Genomic DNA, 18,019 nt, shown 5'->3' on the forward strand with positions numbered 1-18,019 from the left:
TGACAAAGAGGGCATTTGAACTGATGAACAAAGAGAAAAATAAACCTAAAATATATTTCTTTTAAGCATTGGTAAAATGTATTTTATAGTTTAAACTAGTACTGTTAAACTGTACTATATATTTGCCATTTTTCATAAACTGCTACTTTCCCAGAAAAATGTGTCAGCGTGTTGCACAAATAAACCAAGAGATGAAGAGCGTTTCTTCATGAAGGAGAAGAAACTAATAACAGCAGAAAAAGAGCATATCACAAACCCATGAACTTAATTCATGTATGGTACAAGCACGCCAGAAATTAAAAAATTGAAATTAGATACAGCCTTGCAAAGTAGGTTAGATTTCTTGGTTAGAGAAACAAAAAAACACAGTAGTAGATGTAGAAGGATTACAATGCAAATAAAAAGAAGCAAGAAGGACTGGTGGGAAGGAAGTTTAAGCAGGCTCAAAGAAGTTCAGTTAGGAAATAGTAGCTGATGGTGGGCCAAAGAGAAGAGCTGAAGGTTTGAAGGTGAATGGAGATGAAATGTTCGGAACCCGCACAGCAAGAAAAGGACATTAATGAAAATGAATGAATGTGGCGGACACCAATTTTTTTTTAAGGTTACTACACTGAGTAAATTGTAAATCTTTTTTGCACCAAACAACACGTTGGTTATTGCTCAGTCAGGGTTTCGAGCAGCACCTAGCAGAAACTGATTTGCTGTTATTGCTGGATTATCTCTGTATCTGGGCAGACTAGGCCAGGCCTCAGTTCTGGTGTTATTATATCTGTCAGCAGTTTTCAATATGCTACACCACAAACAGCTAACTATTATACTGGGAGAAGTCAGCATAACAGGTGTAGTGCTGTAATGAGTGAGATCTTACATGGTAGATATAGCCCAGGCAATTTATCCAACTCTCTTCCAGTCTGGAATAAAAAAAAAAAAAATCTATCTTGTGGTGTTCTTCAGCCCCACCCCATTCAATCTATTTGTGCAACTACTGGCATCACATATTTGCGCCTTTGGAGTTTGACTGATGAACTATGCTGACAATATGCAGTTTTTGATTGCATTGGACATGGAGAAACCTAATGCACTACAAATTTTCAAAGTATGCTATCGTGGTGTGGCCTGGCGGTCCGACATGGCAGACGCTCCTTAAGGGAGCAACAACCAACAACAATCATTCTATATTGACGTACCTGCTCCCACTTGGCACCCTCTGCAGCTCTTGGGGACACTTGGGGTCTGGCCAGGCACCCCTCGGAGACACCGATTGGCGCCTGCTGAGCGGTTGCGGATAAACTGGAGCCCAAAGTGCCGGCCTAGACGAGCGTGGCGTGCAGGAGTGAGTGGCGTGCAGCCGAGTGAGCCATGGTGCATGAGGCTGGTCCCTGCCTGGATAGGGGGGTTGACCTCCGGGATTGCTGAGGTGTGGTGCGGGACTGGGGACGTGACTCTCCGGAGTCCTCATCAGCGCCTTTAATTGGCTCTCGGTAGCCATTTCAGGCCGTGGCGTGGGAACGACCTGGTAGTTTCGGGCCCCGCCAGAGATACAACAAAGAAGCACGTCTCACTCCCCCGCCCCGCCAGGCGATGAACTCCAGAGTGAGAGCTGTGCTGGTGCCAGAACCGCTGCTTTGGGGGACAAGCGGGCGAGCCGGAGCTGTCGGTCTCCTGACCTGGTAGAATCTGGGTGCCTGGATCTCGGCGACCATATCGAACCATGGCACTCTCCAGCCCAAGACTTTGCGCTGCCTGGAGGTGGTGGTTGGGCCACTGGGCCAATTGTGGCGTGCCCCTTGCAGATGAGATTGAACTGGTGGGCCTAGTTCAGGACTGTGTCGCTGCAGATCAGCATTGAGTGATTCCGGCCCTCTGCTTCTCCCTTTCTGCTTCTGCCTCCACGCGGGCGACCCAGGAGGGCCTCGGGAGTCTTGAAATACTGGTGGGGATTGTAGGAAGGTAGAACCCTGACTATGGTTGCCCCCAACTTTTTGCCTGGTGTTTTGCTGGTTTTCTGACTTAGTTGACCTGAGGCCCTGCTGTTCAGGACCTCAGGCCCACTGCTCTCTCTGTAAAATGGATTCCATGTACCTTAGGTACATATCTAAATTGGATACTGAGTCACCTTATCAGTCCCTGTACAGTGTACCTTAGGTACCCAGGGCATAGGTGTACCCAGGGCCTACCAGGGGCTGCAGCATGTATTATGCCACCCCTGGCTGGCCATCCAAATCTGACACAACTGGCTGCTTGACAGCTGGGGCAAGGTGGTGTAATCACCCTTTGCTTTAGATATAGTATACCTATATCTAACCTTAAAATGGACACACAGATCTCCTATCAGTCACTCCTATGGCAGGCCTTAACAATCCTGAAGGCAGAGTGCTTGGAATCGTGTGAGATGGTGCTCTGGCATGAGCTGAGCCTGTCTGCGGCTTTCGGGATCCATCCCTTAGCCGTTTCCATGATATCGCATACCATATACTCTTAAGTGCATTATAATCCTCGCGGTTATATGCCAACTCTGGTATCGCTTTATCAAAACATGTCGAGTAAGGTGTCATACGAATTGGAATACTAACCCCTCGCCAATTCTGGCGACGGGGTTAGCATCCCACCCTTCTAGAGGGACACGACATGCATGTAACCCCTAACCCCGGTTAAAGTCAGACAGAGCCTTAGCATCCACAAAATGGATGCTGCCACCGAGACACAAGTCTGCCCTCCTGCTGCTGGGAGTCCTCCCAGAGCAGGAGATAAGGACAAAGGGTTTCCTGCCAGGGGCGGTGCCAGCACCGTCCCAGACAGGGTTTTGTGTATTGTAGGTAGGCAGGGCTTTAGAGGAAGGTGACTGCCAGTGGCACCCCGGTGCTCACTGTGCATAGGCTGGCTGGAACCAGTTCCAGGGTCACTCCAGACCCTGTGCTGGGGAAAAGCCCGCCAAGGAAGTGGGTGTAACCACCCCCCTCCTAGTCCCACCCATAGGGCAGGACTTAGTCGCGTGCCAGCCCCTTTTTACAGGATAAAGGTAGGAACTGGCCCCCTTCCAAATCAGATCATCTTTGAATCCTGAAACTACTTTCCACGAAAGGAACTCAAGACTTCTTCCTAAGATTTCTCCCTTGTGACTAAGGAGTAGTCACCCTGCATCCGCAGGCACCATCTTAAGAACACTGCGGTCTGCTGCAAGTCTCTCCTCCGGATCAAGACTGCCCAGCTCGACGAGAACCGGCTTCCCTGGCACCTCTGACCTCTACCTGCATCATCAGTCACGCTGAGATTCGTGGGTGTGACGAGACCTCGAGGGACCGGCCATCTTCAAGACTGCACGACTTCTTTCCAGCAAGCCCGCCGAGTGAATTCCTGGTGAGTGCTTTGGGGTCCGAGAAGCCCCCACCCTGAGCAGCTCCAGCACCGAAGAGCAGCCCCCCAGCATCTCCACGATCTGCGTGGGGCCCTTCTGCTTTTTGCTGCTCACCGCGTTGTTTGGCTACTAGCCCGCTGGCTTGTGGCCTTCCCGACGACGCCCGACGACATTTCTGCTGCTGGTCTGGTTGCTCCAGACTGGCCCTTGCTTCCCTCCATCGGAGAAGTACCCTGGACCCTCCTGGTCCACTCAAGACGCCATTTTAGGTCCACCGCGTGGGCCTTGCATTTGCCAAGACTTGTTGCCCAATCCTGGGTCCAGCGACGTCGACAGCAAGAACCTTCGTGGGACAGCTCGCACCTCCATCCTGGTCGCCGACAACGCCTCCTGGTCCGAGAGACTGCAGAGCCCAGCAGCGCCCACTCACCTGACTGCGGTGACTTCGCCCGGTGCCATCCTGGTGCCCACTTAATCACTGGCTAGTGATTCAAGAACTTGGTCCCCTCTGCTTTCAGGTTTTCTTCTTCCTTGATCCAGGCTTGGATCCATCGAACTTTTCTTCACTGGTCGCCTGCCAGCAACTTCTTCCTTCCAGGCTCCTGGTCCGGCAACGAGATCCCCGACGTCTTTTCAGACCTATGCAGCTGCAGCCCCTGGGTTAGGTAACTTCGGCACTCCGGTGTCCCAGCATAGCCTCACTATCCAAGGGTCAGGATCCACTGTCGTTTTCTCCCTACCAGGTCGGGTTCGCCCGTGAACACTAACTTTGTGAATTCTAGCTTCCATAGACTTTGTCCCGCATCCCGCGTGAGAGTGCACACTCTGCACCCGAGTCCCCTGGGCCTCCTAGTAGTTATCTAACGATTCCCTAGTCCAGTCCTAGCGATTCCAAAGCCTATTAGAACTGTTACTTACCTGCTAGTAATTCGCATTCCACTTTTAGAGTATATGGTTTTTCGTGCCCCTCGGGCATTTGTGTATAACGTGCTAACTTAAGTATTTTCGTAAGAGTTTTGTTGTGTGCTTAGCTCCCTGTCTCATAAAGAGCCAGGGTAGTCTTGTTATAAATAAATACACTGTTTATTTTCATAACAACTTGTGTGGTGTCCTTTCACTGGGTGTTCAAGGGGTAATGTGATGGTAAAACAGCTGGCTTAACACGCCCTCTAGAGTCTTAGCCTTAGACTGCTCGTATCCATGCTACTAGGATAGCTGGTCTATAAGGTTGACTTACAACCAATCATCAATAAGGGTTGTTTGGACTGATATATAGTGATCACTAGAATAGTGAACACTGCACATCAGGCCAACTTCTCACAGGGATGGACTTCGTTTGCCCCGTGGTTGGCCCCTTCGACCTCTGTGGTGCTGCAGCCTTTGACCCGATAATTACATCTCCCAGAGGGACGAGGTGGACTGGGCCAGGCAGTGGTGGCAGTCGTGTGGTGGTTGCCGCGTAGCCCACACAGCCCTTACTGATCTCCGTGGGGGTCAGGCGGCCGATTGGCACCCTAAGACGACAAAGTAACAGAGATGTGGATCAGATAGAAGATTCCAGTATACTGCTGATCCACCTCGGTGCCTGTTGCTGAGATCCATCACATCTAACCATAAGAATGATCCGGGGCCCTCCGTTCAACTGGGGTGCGGGAGTAGATAGTGGCCCCCGTTTGGGGGGCTGGAGGTGCCCACCTGCGTAGGCGGCCGGGCTAGGCCCTGGTGAGGCTTTTGAGTGTTGTGCCCTGCTCAGACTGCCGCCCCCGTTCGCTTGTCGTGGGACCCGGAGGGAACAGTTAGTGCTCTGACTGCCTTTGGACAACGGGGTGCATTGGGACATGCACATAGCGACTACCTCATCAACTTTCAGATCCAATGGCAAAAGATAAATCACTGGGGGCCGCCTCAAAACAATCCACATTAGATAAAAACACAGGCGCAATGGCCCAATCGCCTGACCCTGAGAACTTGGCAACATCTATGCCTGATAATGCAGAGTTGTTGGTGGCTATCACCCAGTCCAGGAATATGCTACAGGCTAGAATTGGCACAGTTGGCTCTAAAGTCATGCTGCTCAAGCAGGATCTCCGAAATGCGGTGCAGAGGACTACTGAATCGAAATTGCGGATTTCGACAGTGGACGACACGATAACCACTCATCAAAAGAAGGGGTCTAGCATCGAAACACTCATGAGAGATCATGCAACACAGGTCGAAGATGCAGAGGGCCATGCTTTCTGGGGTTTCCAGAGGGCTGCTATACTATGGAGGGCTTCCTTACTAAATGGCTTACAAATTGGCTCCCAGCTAATGCATTGTCCCCGTGCTTTATAATTGAATGAGCACACCGTGCTTTACTGCAGAAACCACCGCCTGGTGCTCGTCCTCAGCCAATTATCACTCAATTCCTTAACTATAAAGACAGATGTCATAGTACAGCAGGCCAGGTTGAAAGGAACCTTCACCGATGCCTCCCATCACATTATGATTCTTCCGGGCTACACTAAAATGGTTCAACAGCGTCGACAATCTTTTACCGGGGCTAAGGCCCGTCTGCGGTCTTAAAGATCCTTCGAGACACCAGAGGATGTGTTTAACTAGACAGACATAGCTGTGAAACTGAATACTCATTCTCCACCCAGAAAGGATTCCGACACCTCATTCGGGGGTCCCGGCTGGGACTTTCTCAAGACTAGTGTTGTTGGTTGCGCTCCAAGAGACGATCCAAAACATACAGGCATGTCGAACAAGTTACTTACCTTCGGCAACGATATATCTGTAAGAAACAGTAGTTAGTATTAGATTCCTTACCTTAGAATATCCCCAGGCGTCAGTCTGGATCCGGAAACTTTTGCGTAGCAGTACCCCTGCGCGTCGGTAGGCGTCCCCTGCGGCTCCGCGTCGTCGGCGTCGTGCGCCGTGATGACGTCGCTGGAGTATATAGACGCCGCCTCCGCGCGCTGACGTCAGTTCTTTGCACACAGCTTTTCCGCGCCAGAACACGCAGAGCCATGTGAGAACTAACACTGGTGCCATATGAAACTAGGGCCCTGAAAGGGATGTCCTTAACCCTAGGTATCAGTTCGCAGAACGGGGAGGATGGGCGGGGCGGTAAGGAATCTAATACTAACTACTGTTTCTTACAGATATATCGTTACCGAAGGTAAGTAACTTGTTCATCTGAAAGAAACAGGTTAGTATTAGATTCCTTACCTTAGGATAGATACCCCAGCAATACCAACCCCGGTGGTGGGTCTGCGAACCAATACAATCCTACACCAGAAAATCCTGGAGGACCGAACGGCCAAAGAAGCCGTCCCTCCGGACTTGACTGTCCAGGCAGTAATGCCTCGCAAAGGTATGCAGCGAGGCCCACGTAGCCGCCTGGCAAATGTCCTGCAAAGGGACTCCCCGGCCCAGGGCAGTAGTAGCCGCCGTGGCCCGAGTGGAATGGGCCCTCAGCCCAACAGGAGGCTCCTTCCGAGCCAAAGAGTAGCATGCTTTGATGCACAGGACGACCCAACGAGAGATGGTTCGTTTCTGTACCGCCCTTCCCTTCTTCTCACCCACGTAGCAAACAAACAGTTGGTCATCCACCCGGAACTGGCGTGTGCGATCCATATAAAATGAAAGCGCACGTTTTGGGTCCAGACGATGGAGCCGCTCTTCATCTTTTGAAGGATGCGGAGGCGGGAAGAAGGAGGGTAAGGTGATGGACTGCCCGATGTGAAAAGCAGAAACTACTTTGGGCAGGAAAGAAGGTCTAGTTCTAAGAACCACCTTGTCAGGATGAACGGACAAGAAAGGAGGTTTAACAGAAAGAGCCTGGAGCTCACTCACTCTCCTGGCAGAGGTGATGGCAACCAGGAAGGCCGTCTTTAAAGTGAGAAGACGGAGAGGACAGGAATGAAGCGGCTCAAAGGGAGCACACATCAAGAATGTCAGAACCAGGTTCAAGTCCCACTGAGGCATCACGAACGGAACAGGTGGATACATGTGCGTGATGCCTTTCAAGAATCTCGGTACAATAGGGGACTTGAATAAGGATGGCTGATCAGGTAGCCTCAAGAAGGCGGCAAGGGCAGAAAGGTAGCCCTTGATAGTGCCCAGAGCAGAGCCCTGCTGGGCAAGAGAAAGAAGGAAGAGGAGAACCTCGGAAAGAGGGGCAGAAAGGGGATCCACAGCCTTTGCTGTGCACCATGCCACAAATCTGTTCCACCGGCAAGCGTATACCGACTTTGTGGAGGGACGCCTGGCTGCCAGAATCACATCACAGACTTCAGGAGGCAAGTCGAATGGCCTCAACTGTCGCCGCTCAATCTCCACGCATGGAGGTGGAGGCTGGACCGGTTCGGGTGGAGGACCGTCCCCTGCTGCTGCGACAGAAGGTCCTCCTGAAGGGGCAGGCGGATCGAGGGACCGACTGACATGCTGAGTAGCTCGGGATACCAGTATCTTCGACCCCATTCCGGAGCCACAAGGATAACTTGGGCCCGGTCGCGCCTGATCTTCTTCAGCACTCTGGGCAGAAGTGGTATAGGCGGAAAGGCGTACAACAGACCGCAACTCCACTCGCGCCGAAAGGCGTCGCCGAGCGAGTGCCGTCTTGGAAACTCCAACGCGCAGAACTGATGACATTGCGCGTTCTCTTCTGTGGCGAATAGATCTAACCAAGGCTCTCCCCATTGCAGAAAGAGGCCTCTCGCCACGTCCGAGTTCAGACGCCATTCGTGATCCACCGAGCACCGACGGCTGAGTTCGTCCGCCCTGGTGTTCAGAGAACCTGCCAGGTGTTGAACCGTCAGAGTCACGCCCTGACGTTCCAGCCATTGCCAGAGGCGCAGAGCCTCCTGGCAAAGGGTCCACGACCCCACACCGCCCTGTTTGTTGCAGTACCACATGGCGGTGGTGTTGTCCGTGAACACCTGCACTACACTCCCGTTGACAAAGGGGAGGAATGCCTTCAGTGCTAGGCAAATCGCCCGCAGCTCCAACATGTTGATATGGAGCCGGGACTCCGCCGGAGACCAGATGCCTCTGATCTCCGCCTCTCCCAAGTGGCCACCCCAGCCCTGGAGGGACGCGTCCGTCACAACTACGTGCTCCGGTTGGGGAAGGGAGAGGGATCTGCCCCTGACCCAATCGCGGTCCGTAAGCCACCACTGCAACTGTCTCACAGTGCCCTCCGAGATCAGGACATGGTCGGACAGGTTGCCCTGATGCTGGGCCCACTGAAACTTCAGGTCCCACTGCAGAGCCCGCATCCGCCATCTGGCGTGATGCACCAGAAGGATGCAGGAGGCCATCAGCCCCAGAAGCCGCAGCGTCAACCTGACCGAAACCCGGGACAACGGCTGAAAGATGGGAATCAGAGCCTGAATATCCCGGACCCGCCGTTCCGGAGGATAAACCCGAAACTGCGCCGAGTCGAGAACCGCTCCGATGAAAAGGAGCTTTTGAGAGGGACACAGGTGTGATTTCGGCACATTGATGGAAAACCCCAGCTCGTGCAGGAGGTCTGCCGTCATCTGAAGGTGGTGGACGACTGTTTGGGGCGAGCCCGCCTTCAACAACCAGTCGTCGAGGTAGGGGGAAGACTGAAACCCCTAACCGGCGCAGATGAGCTGCGACCACCGCCATCACTTTCGTGAACACCCGTGGGGCGCTGGTAAGGCCGAATGGGAGCACGATAAACTGAAAGTGCTCGTGGCCTACCGTGAACCGCAGGTAACGCCTGTGGGCCGGCAGGACGGGGATGTGAAAATACGCATCCTGCAAGTCCAACGCTACCATCCAGTCTTGTGGGTCTAGAGCAGCCAAGACCTGAGCCAAAGTCATCATCTTGAACTTCTCCTTCCGGAGGAAGCCGTTGACGTTCCGTAGGTCCAAGATAGGACGTAGGCCCCCTTTGTCCTTCTTGGGTACCAGAAAGTAGTGGGAGTAGCAACCACACCCTACTTCTGGCCCAGGAACGCGCTCGATGGCCCCCTTGGCCAAGAGGGCCGTAACTTCCTCCTACAGAAGTGTCAAGTGGTCCCCCGACACACGGTGGTTCTGCGGTGGCATGGCTGGAGGAGTGGTCTCGAAGGGGAGGGAGTAGCCCCTTCGGACGAGCTGCAGCACCCACCTGTCCGACGTGATCGTGCGCCAGCGGGAGTGGTGATGGCGAACCCTGCCACCCACTGGGGTCACATGGGCCCGAAAGCTCGGACTAGGAAGATTTGGAGGCTGCTGCGGGGGGAGGTGTGGACTGACCTCGCCGCTGTCCCCTACCGCCACCCCGGCGGAATCCACGGCCGCCACCGCGCTGAGGAGCGTTCTGCGGAGCGTGGCTGGCAGCACGTGTGGGACCGCCCCTTCCGTGGCCACGAAAGGAGCGAAACGAACCCGTCTGCTGGCGCTGGGTCGAGAGACCCAAGGACTTTGCCGTGACCCTGGAGTCCTTGAAGCGCTCAAGCGCGTTGTCCGCTTTGTCGCCGAACAGGCGACTGCCATCGAAAGGCATGTCCATGAGGGCATTCTGGACATCCGGCGAGAAGTTGGCGGATCTCAGCCAAGCATGGCGACGAATCGCCACCGTCGTGGACATCGCCCGTCCCAGCGAGTCGGTCGTGTCAAGACCACACCGTATAGAATACCTCGCCGCGTCCCGGCCTTCAACCAAGGCCTGGTTGAGCTTGTCCCGCACCTCCTGCGGGCATTGCGGCAGACACTCCGCGACCGTATCCCACAGAGAGTGGGTGTAGCGGCCTAAGAGGCACGCGGTATTGCAAGACCGCAGCCCTGCACTCAGAGACGAGAAGACCTTCTTGCCAAACTGGTCATATCGCTTAGATTCCCGATCGGGCGGGGCCGTCGGGAATGCGGACTGGGAAGTGGAGGCTTGGATCACCAGACTCTCAGGGGAGGGATGGGTGGAGAGGAAGGCAGGGTCATCCGAACACGGACGGTGACGCCTGGCAACGTTTCGGTCAACAGGTGAACCGGAAGCGGGCCTGGACCAGGTGCCCAAAAGGACATCCGTCAGGGCGTCATTAAACGGCAGCAGAGGCTCCTGTGGGCATGACTGCGGTTTGAATACCTCGGTGAGGATGTTAGGTTTCACCTTAGCGACGGGGAGCTCAAGGCTCAAGGCCTTGGCAGCCCTCATCAGTACCACCGAATAGGCAGCCCCAGCCTCCGACGCCACAGTGGGAGGCGAGACAAACCCAGGGTTAGGCGACTCGTCCAGACCACTGGCATCACCTAAGTCACCTACCCAGTCCACGTCGTACTGGCATGCTCGTGACAAAGGGTCCTCAGACCCCTCCCAACCCTCTCCATAATCGTCCTCATCGCCATAGTTCGAGTCAACGATATAGACCGGCTCCTCGGAGCCAAGGGGCCCCAACGGCGCCGGACTCGGCGTCGGACGATGCCGGTCCGACTCCGCGTCAGGAGTCAGAGAGGGAATGGGGGTGGTGCCGCGCGGCGCCGGAGCCCCGACGCCGGCCGGAACCGACGGCGGAGTCACGGCGCCGCGCGGAGGCGGTACCACGGGTTGCCCCGATGGAATCGGCGCCGGAGAGGCCGGTTGACCAGCCGGCGACGACCCTGAAGGGCCCAGCGGCGCCGGGGCCGGCGGCGTCGGGGCCGGAGCACCCGGCGGCGTCGGGGCAGGTGCACCCGAACCGCTCGGGCCCCCAGACGGGACCGACGGGCCCGCAGGCGTCGTAGGCCCCGCCGGAGGAGACATCGCCCTCATAGCCATGAGGAACTCCTCAATCTCCTCGCGCGACGCGCCTTCCCCAGGGACCGACGGGTATGGGGCAGACGGCGTCGGCGACCCACGCGGGGGTGGGGCCACCCGAACCCCCGGCCGCATCACGCGGGCGTCGGGGGAAGTCGGGGGTACGATGACGACGCCCCGACTTCTTGTGTCGCTTACCTGAGGAACCGGAGGAATGGTGACGACTCCCGGAGCGCTCATGGCGGCTCCGCGATCGTTCTCTCGACCGCTCCCTCGACCTCCGACCGGACCGGGACCGCTCTCGACGCAGGGCCGACACCCGGAGCTCGAGCAGCTTGCGGGACCGCTCCCGCCTAGCTTTACTTGTCAAGGCCCGGCAGTCGACGCAGGACTCCACGTCGTGGTCCGCGCCCAGACACCGGAGGCAGAGTCGATGGTGGTCGGTGACCGACATCAGGCGGTCGCACCCGTCGCAACTTTTAAAACCGGGCATCCTACCGGCACCTGAAAGAGTTAGATGTAACAAAAACTTGGTCAAAAGACCGGAGTACTGCTCTTCGGATCTGCGCTAACTGGCGCGGAAAAAAGAAGAACTGACGTCAGCGCGCGGAGGCGGCGTCTATATACTCCAGCGACGTCATCACGGCGCAGGACGCCGACGACGCGGAGCCGCAGGGGACACCTGCAGACGACGCCTACCGACGCGCAGGGGTACTGCTACGCAAAAGTTTCCGGATCCAGACTGACGCCTGGGGATATTCTAAGGTAAGGAATCTAATACTAACCTGTTTCTTTCAGATATGGAGGGTCAACAAGCATCAATAACACCCTAACTCATATCGGTTGTGCAGTATATGGTAATTTACTAATTTTGATGGTAAATGTATAAGGGCAACCTGTATGTACATTATAGTGGTAAATGGTAAATAAATGTTTGTCTTAGTTAATTAAAACCGTACCAATTTTTGTCTCATATATAAACAGCTAAAATGTTGTCATTTTCTTAAAACCTAAAAAAACTTAACATTCTGAGTTATAAATATACAAAAGTATACAAGAGTACATAGCTTACAATAAGTTCATTCTGCGTGTTAATTGATTAATGCTCATCTGTATAATCAAAGAGTTACCTTCCAAACTTAATTCTAAGAGTGTCAGTTGGATCCAGACCTCCTATAATAGCTGATCTGCATGTCCTTATTCTTCTGAGGTTTAGCCCATTCCTTAGTAAAGTGACTCGTGTTGTGCGAAATTTAGGACATATGTAGATTAGGTGGATGAAGTCCTATTTTTTACTGCCGCAGAGCCGGCATTTTGCTGGTCCTTTATGGATCCAGGTTGGTTGATCTGCAATGGAAGATAATTTTCTGAAAGCAAAGGGCCATCAGGTGTTGTTTTCGATGGATGATCGAGAATGCAATGCTTAGGTATTGTGCCGGTGCAAGAATATTATAGCTATTGATCACCATCCATGCCTGTGTTCTCTTGCTAAAGATTTTTTGTCAATTAAGAAGGAGTGACATTTTGCTTATTTATTTAGAGCTTGTTTGAAAGATTGATAGGGCAGTTTGGTGTTCCAAAGCTCACCTGTGCTAGTTGTTAGTTATGCTTTTTGGAGATATTGATTATAAGGTGATTTTTTTTTTCATTTTCTAATTCAGCCCGCAGGGCTTTGTTCAACAAGGAGTCTGCTTTGTTTTGTTTCAATCGGTACCATAACTTAATAGTTGCATACATCCTCCCCAATATTTTGTTTATTAAGCCAAGTTCGAGTCGGACCTGCGCTGGAGATGCGGACTGATGTATCTGAAATACATTTTAAAATTTTGAGACTATTAATTGGTTCAATAGTTCAGAATCTTTACCATGTAGCACAATACTGGCGTATGTTAGTGTTGGAAGCATTTTAGCTGTTACCAATGCAAGCAAGGGTTTATACGATGGCCCCTTCAGTTTTTTTTCTAGAGTCCTGAAGGCAAACGTCAGTGCGTTTCTTCTCTGTAGCATGTAAGCTTTTTGCTCTCTATGGATCTGCATATTGTCCTTATAAAACCCTAGTTATTTGTAGTTAGATACTTCCTCTAGCAAGTTATCCTCAAGTTGTATGTTCTGCTTGGCTGCTGGATGATTACTGATTAGCATGGTCTTACTTTTCGATGTATTAATTTCAAGCCTGTTAGTTGTTATGTAGTCCAACGTGCCAGTGAGTGACCTTCGGAGACCGATCTTGTTTAGGCTCATCAGGACATCATCATCTGCATATGAGAGATGTGATAGAGATAGTTTTCCCAGTTGGGGTGGATGAGAGTTGATCTTATCAAGCTGGTGTACCAGGTCCGCCATGAAAAGATTAAAAAGGTGCGGGCCAGCACACATCCTTGTTTTAGAACATTGGTGGTGATCACCTTTCATGTTAGCTGTGAGCCAGCTCCCAGCTTTGCTCTCATCCATGGGTTGGAATAAAAAAGCAGTATTCCTCTGAAGATTCTTCTGGGAATTTTCCATGCTTTCAGCTTTCCCCATATGAGATGACGATCCACACTATCAAATGCACCCTTGATGTCTATGAAGCAAAGGTGCAGTTTTTGTTTTCTCCGTTTATACTTGTCAGCAATTAAGGAAAGTGTTAAAATATTAGTGATTGTCCCAATTCCTTTTCTGAAGCCCGTCTGGTTGATGGAGATCAGATTGAGCGTGTTTGACCACGTTGTCAGGTTTTAAAGGATCAGGGAGTCATAATACTTTACTTCTAAGTCCAGTAAAGTGATTAGTCTATAATTTGACGGATAAGTTCTGTCCCCTCCTTTATAGATTGGTGAGATTATTGAACCTTGCCAGCTTGATGGAATTTGATTTAAAATCACAGCTTCTGTAAATAGATTCGCTAGACTCCTGCTCCAGAAGGACGGGGAGTGTTTGAAGACTGCTTGGGGATGCAGTTTGGACCTGGTGCCCCGTTTCCTCAGCCTTTCAGTATTTAACAAGTTACTTACCTTCAGTAACAATATATCTATAAGAAACATTCGTTAGTTATAGATTCATTACCTTAGAATTACCCCCAGGCGTCAGACTGGATCCGGAAAGGTTTTTTTCATCAGCAGTACCTCTGCGCATCGGAAGGTGGCGTCGGTCGGCTCTGGATCCGTCGTCAGAGTCATGGTCTACTTAGAAGCCGCCCTCGCACACTGACGTCAGTTCTGTAAACGACTTTCCGCGCCAGAAACGCAGAGACATGCAAGACACTGACCACTGGTGCACAAAACTAGGGCCCTGAAGGGAAGTCCTTAACCCTAGAAATCAGTTCGCAGAATGGGGAGGATGGGTGGGGCGGTAGCGAATCTATAAATAACTAATGTTTGTTTCTTAAAGCTATATAGTTACCGAAGGTAAGTAACTTGTTCATCTGAAAGAAACACGTAGATACCCCAGCAATAACAACCCCAGTGGTGGGTCAGCGAAACAAAAACAAACCAGAAAGTCCTGGAGAACAGAACGGCCAAAGAAGCGGTCTCTCCTGATTTGGCTGACAAGGCAGTAGTGTTTTGTAAACATGTGCAGCGATGCCCACGTCAACGCCTGACGGATGTCATTCAGAGGAACTCCTCTTCCCAAGGAAGTAGTGGCTGCCAACGCCCTGGTGGAATGGGCGCGTAGCCCGACCGGAGGCTCTTTTTCAGCCAGCGAATATCATCCCTTAATACTCAAAACGGCCCATCGAGACATGGTGCGTTTGTGCGCGGCCCGACCATTCTTGGCACCCACGTAGCCAACAAAGAGTTGATCATCCACCTGGAACTGTTTTGTGCGATCCAGATAGAAAGACAGCACACATTTTGGGTCCAGGCGGTGGAGCCTCTCTTCCTCCATTGAAGGATGCGGAGGCGGAAAGAAGGTGGGCAAAGAAATGGGCTGCCCTATGTGGAAGGCAGTGACCACCTTAGGAAGGAAGGACAGATGGGTACTGAGAACCACCTTGTCCGGATGGACAGACAGGAAAGGAGGTTTGGATGAAAGGGCCTGGAGCTCACACACCCTTCTAGCAGAAGTGATGGCTATCAGGAAAGCAGTCTTAAGAGTCAAGAGTCTTAAAGGACAATTATAAAGTTGCTCAAAGGGAGCTCACATTAAATAGGTAAGAACAATATTCAAGTCTCACTGAGGCATAACAAAGGGGATTGGAGGAAAAATATGCATTAAGCCTTTTTAAAAATGGCTAACTACCGGGGACTTGAAAAGAGAAGGTTGATCTGGCAGCCGAAGGAAGGCAGAGATGGCTGAAAGATAGCCCTTGATAGTGCCCAGAGCAGAGCCCTGCTGGGCTAAAGAAAGAAGGAACAAGAGATCTTCAGAAAGAGGGGCAGAAAGGGTATCCTCCGGTAGGCGTACACAGTCTTAGTGTAGGGATGCCTGGCTGCCAAGATTACGTTACAGACTTCGGGAGGCAGGTTGAAAGCCGTCAACTGCCGCCACTCAATCTCCACATAAGGACTGGACAGGTTCGGGTAGAGGACTGTCCTCTGCTGGTGCGACAGAAGATCCTCTTCTCTAAGAGGTAGTCTGATCGGAGGATCGATGGCCATGTTGAGCAGCTCGGGATACCAGACTCTTCGTGTCCAATCCGGAGCCACAAGAATGACTTGGGCCCGGCCGCGCCTGATCTTCTTCAGCACTCTGGGCAAAAGTGGTATAGGCGGAAAGGCGTACAACAGACAGCAACTCCACTCACGACGAAAAGCGTAGCCGAGCGAGCGCTGCCTTGGAAATTTGAATGCACAGAATTGCTGACATTGAGCGTTCTCTTTGGTGGTGAATAGATCTAATCAAGGCTCTCCCCACTGTCGAACGAGATCTTGCACCACCTGCGAGTGAAGACACTATTCGTAATCCATCATGCACCTGCGGCTGAGTTCTTCCGCCTGCCCTGCCAGGTGTTGAACCACCAGGGATCTGCCCTGATGTTCCAGCCATGTCCAGAGGCAAAGGTCCTCTTGACCGAGGGTCTACGCTCCCACCCCGCCCTGTTTATTGCAGTACCACATGGCGGTGGTGTTGTCCGTGAACACCTGCATTACTCTTGTCCGGACAGAGGGAAGGAATGCTTTCAGAGCAAGACGAATCGCCCGGAGCTCCAGAAGGTTGATGTGAAGCCCGGACTTCGGCGGAGACCATGTGGAAATGTGCCTTTTAATGAGCAGACCGTTGCAGGGTTCACCCTTCTCTGTCCACGGGTCTGTAGACCAACAAAATAGAGATTGGCACTGAAGCTGGAATTCAAATAACAAGTTTATTAATCACTCATTGCCCACACAGCACTCTCAAGTGCTGCCTGATGTAGTACACTGGAGTCACAGAGCACAGGTCTTTTATACGGCTTTTGTGCAGTGTAAGCACGTGAACAGTGTAGGAGAGTGGGGTCTGCAATCCAATGGTCACCCCAGATTTTTGCTTTTTGCTTCACTGGTTTACAACTTTCCCTGGCTGTGGGCCTGCTAATCAGACCCACAGCCTAGCTGTTCTCTCTCTAAATTGACAACCATGTACTTTAGGTGCATTTACCAATTGGTACTGGGCCATCTTATCAGTCCCTGTACAGTGTACCTTAGGTATCCAGGGCATAGGTGTACCCAGGGCCTACCAGGGGCTGAAGCATGTATTATGCTACCCCTGGCTGGCCATCTAAAACTGACACAACTGGCTGCAAGACAGCTGGGGCAAGGTGGTGTAATCACCCTTTGCTATAGATATAGTATACCTATATCTAACCCTAAAATGGACACATATATTCCTATCAGTCACTCCTATGGCAGGCCTTATCAATCCTGAAGGCAGAGTGCTTGGAATTATGTGAGATGGTTCTCTGGCATGAGCTGAGCACGTCTGCAGCTTGCGGAACCAAGTCCTAATAGCTGTTCCATGATAACGCTATACCATATACTCTTAAGTGCATTATAATCCTCGCGGTTAAATGCTAACTCTGGTATAACATTATCAAAACATGTCGAGTAAGGTGTCATACGAATTGGAATACTACCCAATTCTGGCGACGGGGGTAGCATTCCACCCTTCTAGAGGGACACGACATGTATGTAACTGTGAACCCCGGTTAAAGTTAACTCGAGCCTTGGCATCACAAAATGGATGCTGCCACCACAGACACAAGTCTGACCTCCTGCTGCTGGGAGTCCTTCCAGCGAGGGAGGCTTGGACAAAGGGTTTCCTGCCTTGGGAGGTGCTAGCACCACCCCAGACAGGATTTTGTGTATTGGGTAGGATAGGCCTGAAAGGAATGAGACATGCCTGGGGCACACAAGGTGTCCTGTGCATACACCGGTTCAAACCAGTTGCTGGGGCATCCCTGCCCCAGCTCTGGCGCGAAACCGGACAAAGGAAAGGGGGTGTAGCCACCCCCTTTCCTGGTCCCACCCAGGGGAGGGACCTAATCTGTAGTGCAGCCCCCTTTAGGAGAATAAAGGTAGGAGCTGGTCCCATTCCAAATTAGATTATACTGAACAACTTTACAAGAAGAAACTCTGGACTTCGACGATTTGCTCCACAGAAGACTGAAGAATCTCCCTTGTGGGCAAGGAGTGTCCACCCTGCAACTGCAGGCACCATCAAGCGTCCAGCGGCTTCACTTTGTCGTCTTCCCTCGAGGATCCAGACTTCAGAGCCCGACGAGACCCGGATTCCCAGACCTCTCCGACCTCAACTCACATCTGCAGCAAAGCTGAGACCCGTGGGACCGGCCATCTTGAAAGAAACTGCACTTCGCTTCCAGCACGACTCCCGAGGTAAACTCGACCAAGTGCTTTGGGGATTGAGAAGCCCCAGCCCGAGCAGCTCCTGCACCGAAGATCAGCCCTCCAGCTTCCACGAGATCTGCGTGGGGCCCTCCTGCTTGTTTGCTGCTCGACGCATTGTCTGGTCACTTGCCG

General features: G+C 52.2%; 1 protein-coding gene across 6 annotated transcripts in view; it reads right to left on the reverse strand.

Annotated features, from left to right (window-relative positions):
• PCM1 (pericentriolar material 1) overlaps window positions 1-18,019 on the reverse strand; it is a 1,361,399-nt gene that overhangs the window by 508,021 nt on the left and 835,359 nt on the right. The gene's annotated exons all lie outside the window — the stretch shown is intronic.

Source organism: Lissotriton helveticus, chromosome 2_2 (genome assembly GCF_964261635.1).
Source record: "Lissotriton helveticus chromosome 2_2, aLisHel1.1, whole genome shotgun sequence".
In the NCBI taxonomy this organism is placed as follows: domain Eukaryota; kingdom Metazoa; phylum Chordata; class Amphibia; order Caudata; family Salamandridae; genus Lissotriton; species Lissotriton helveticus.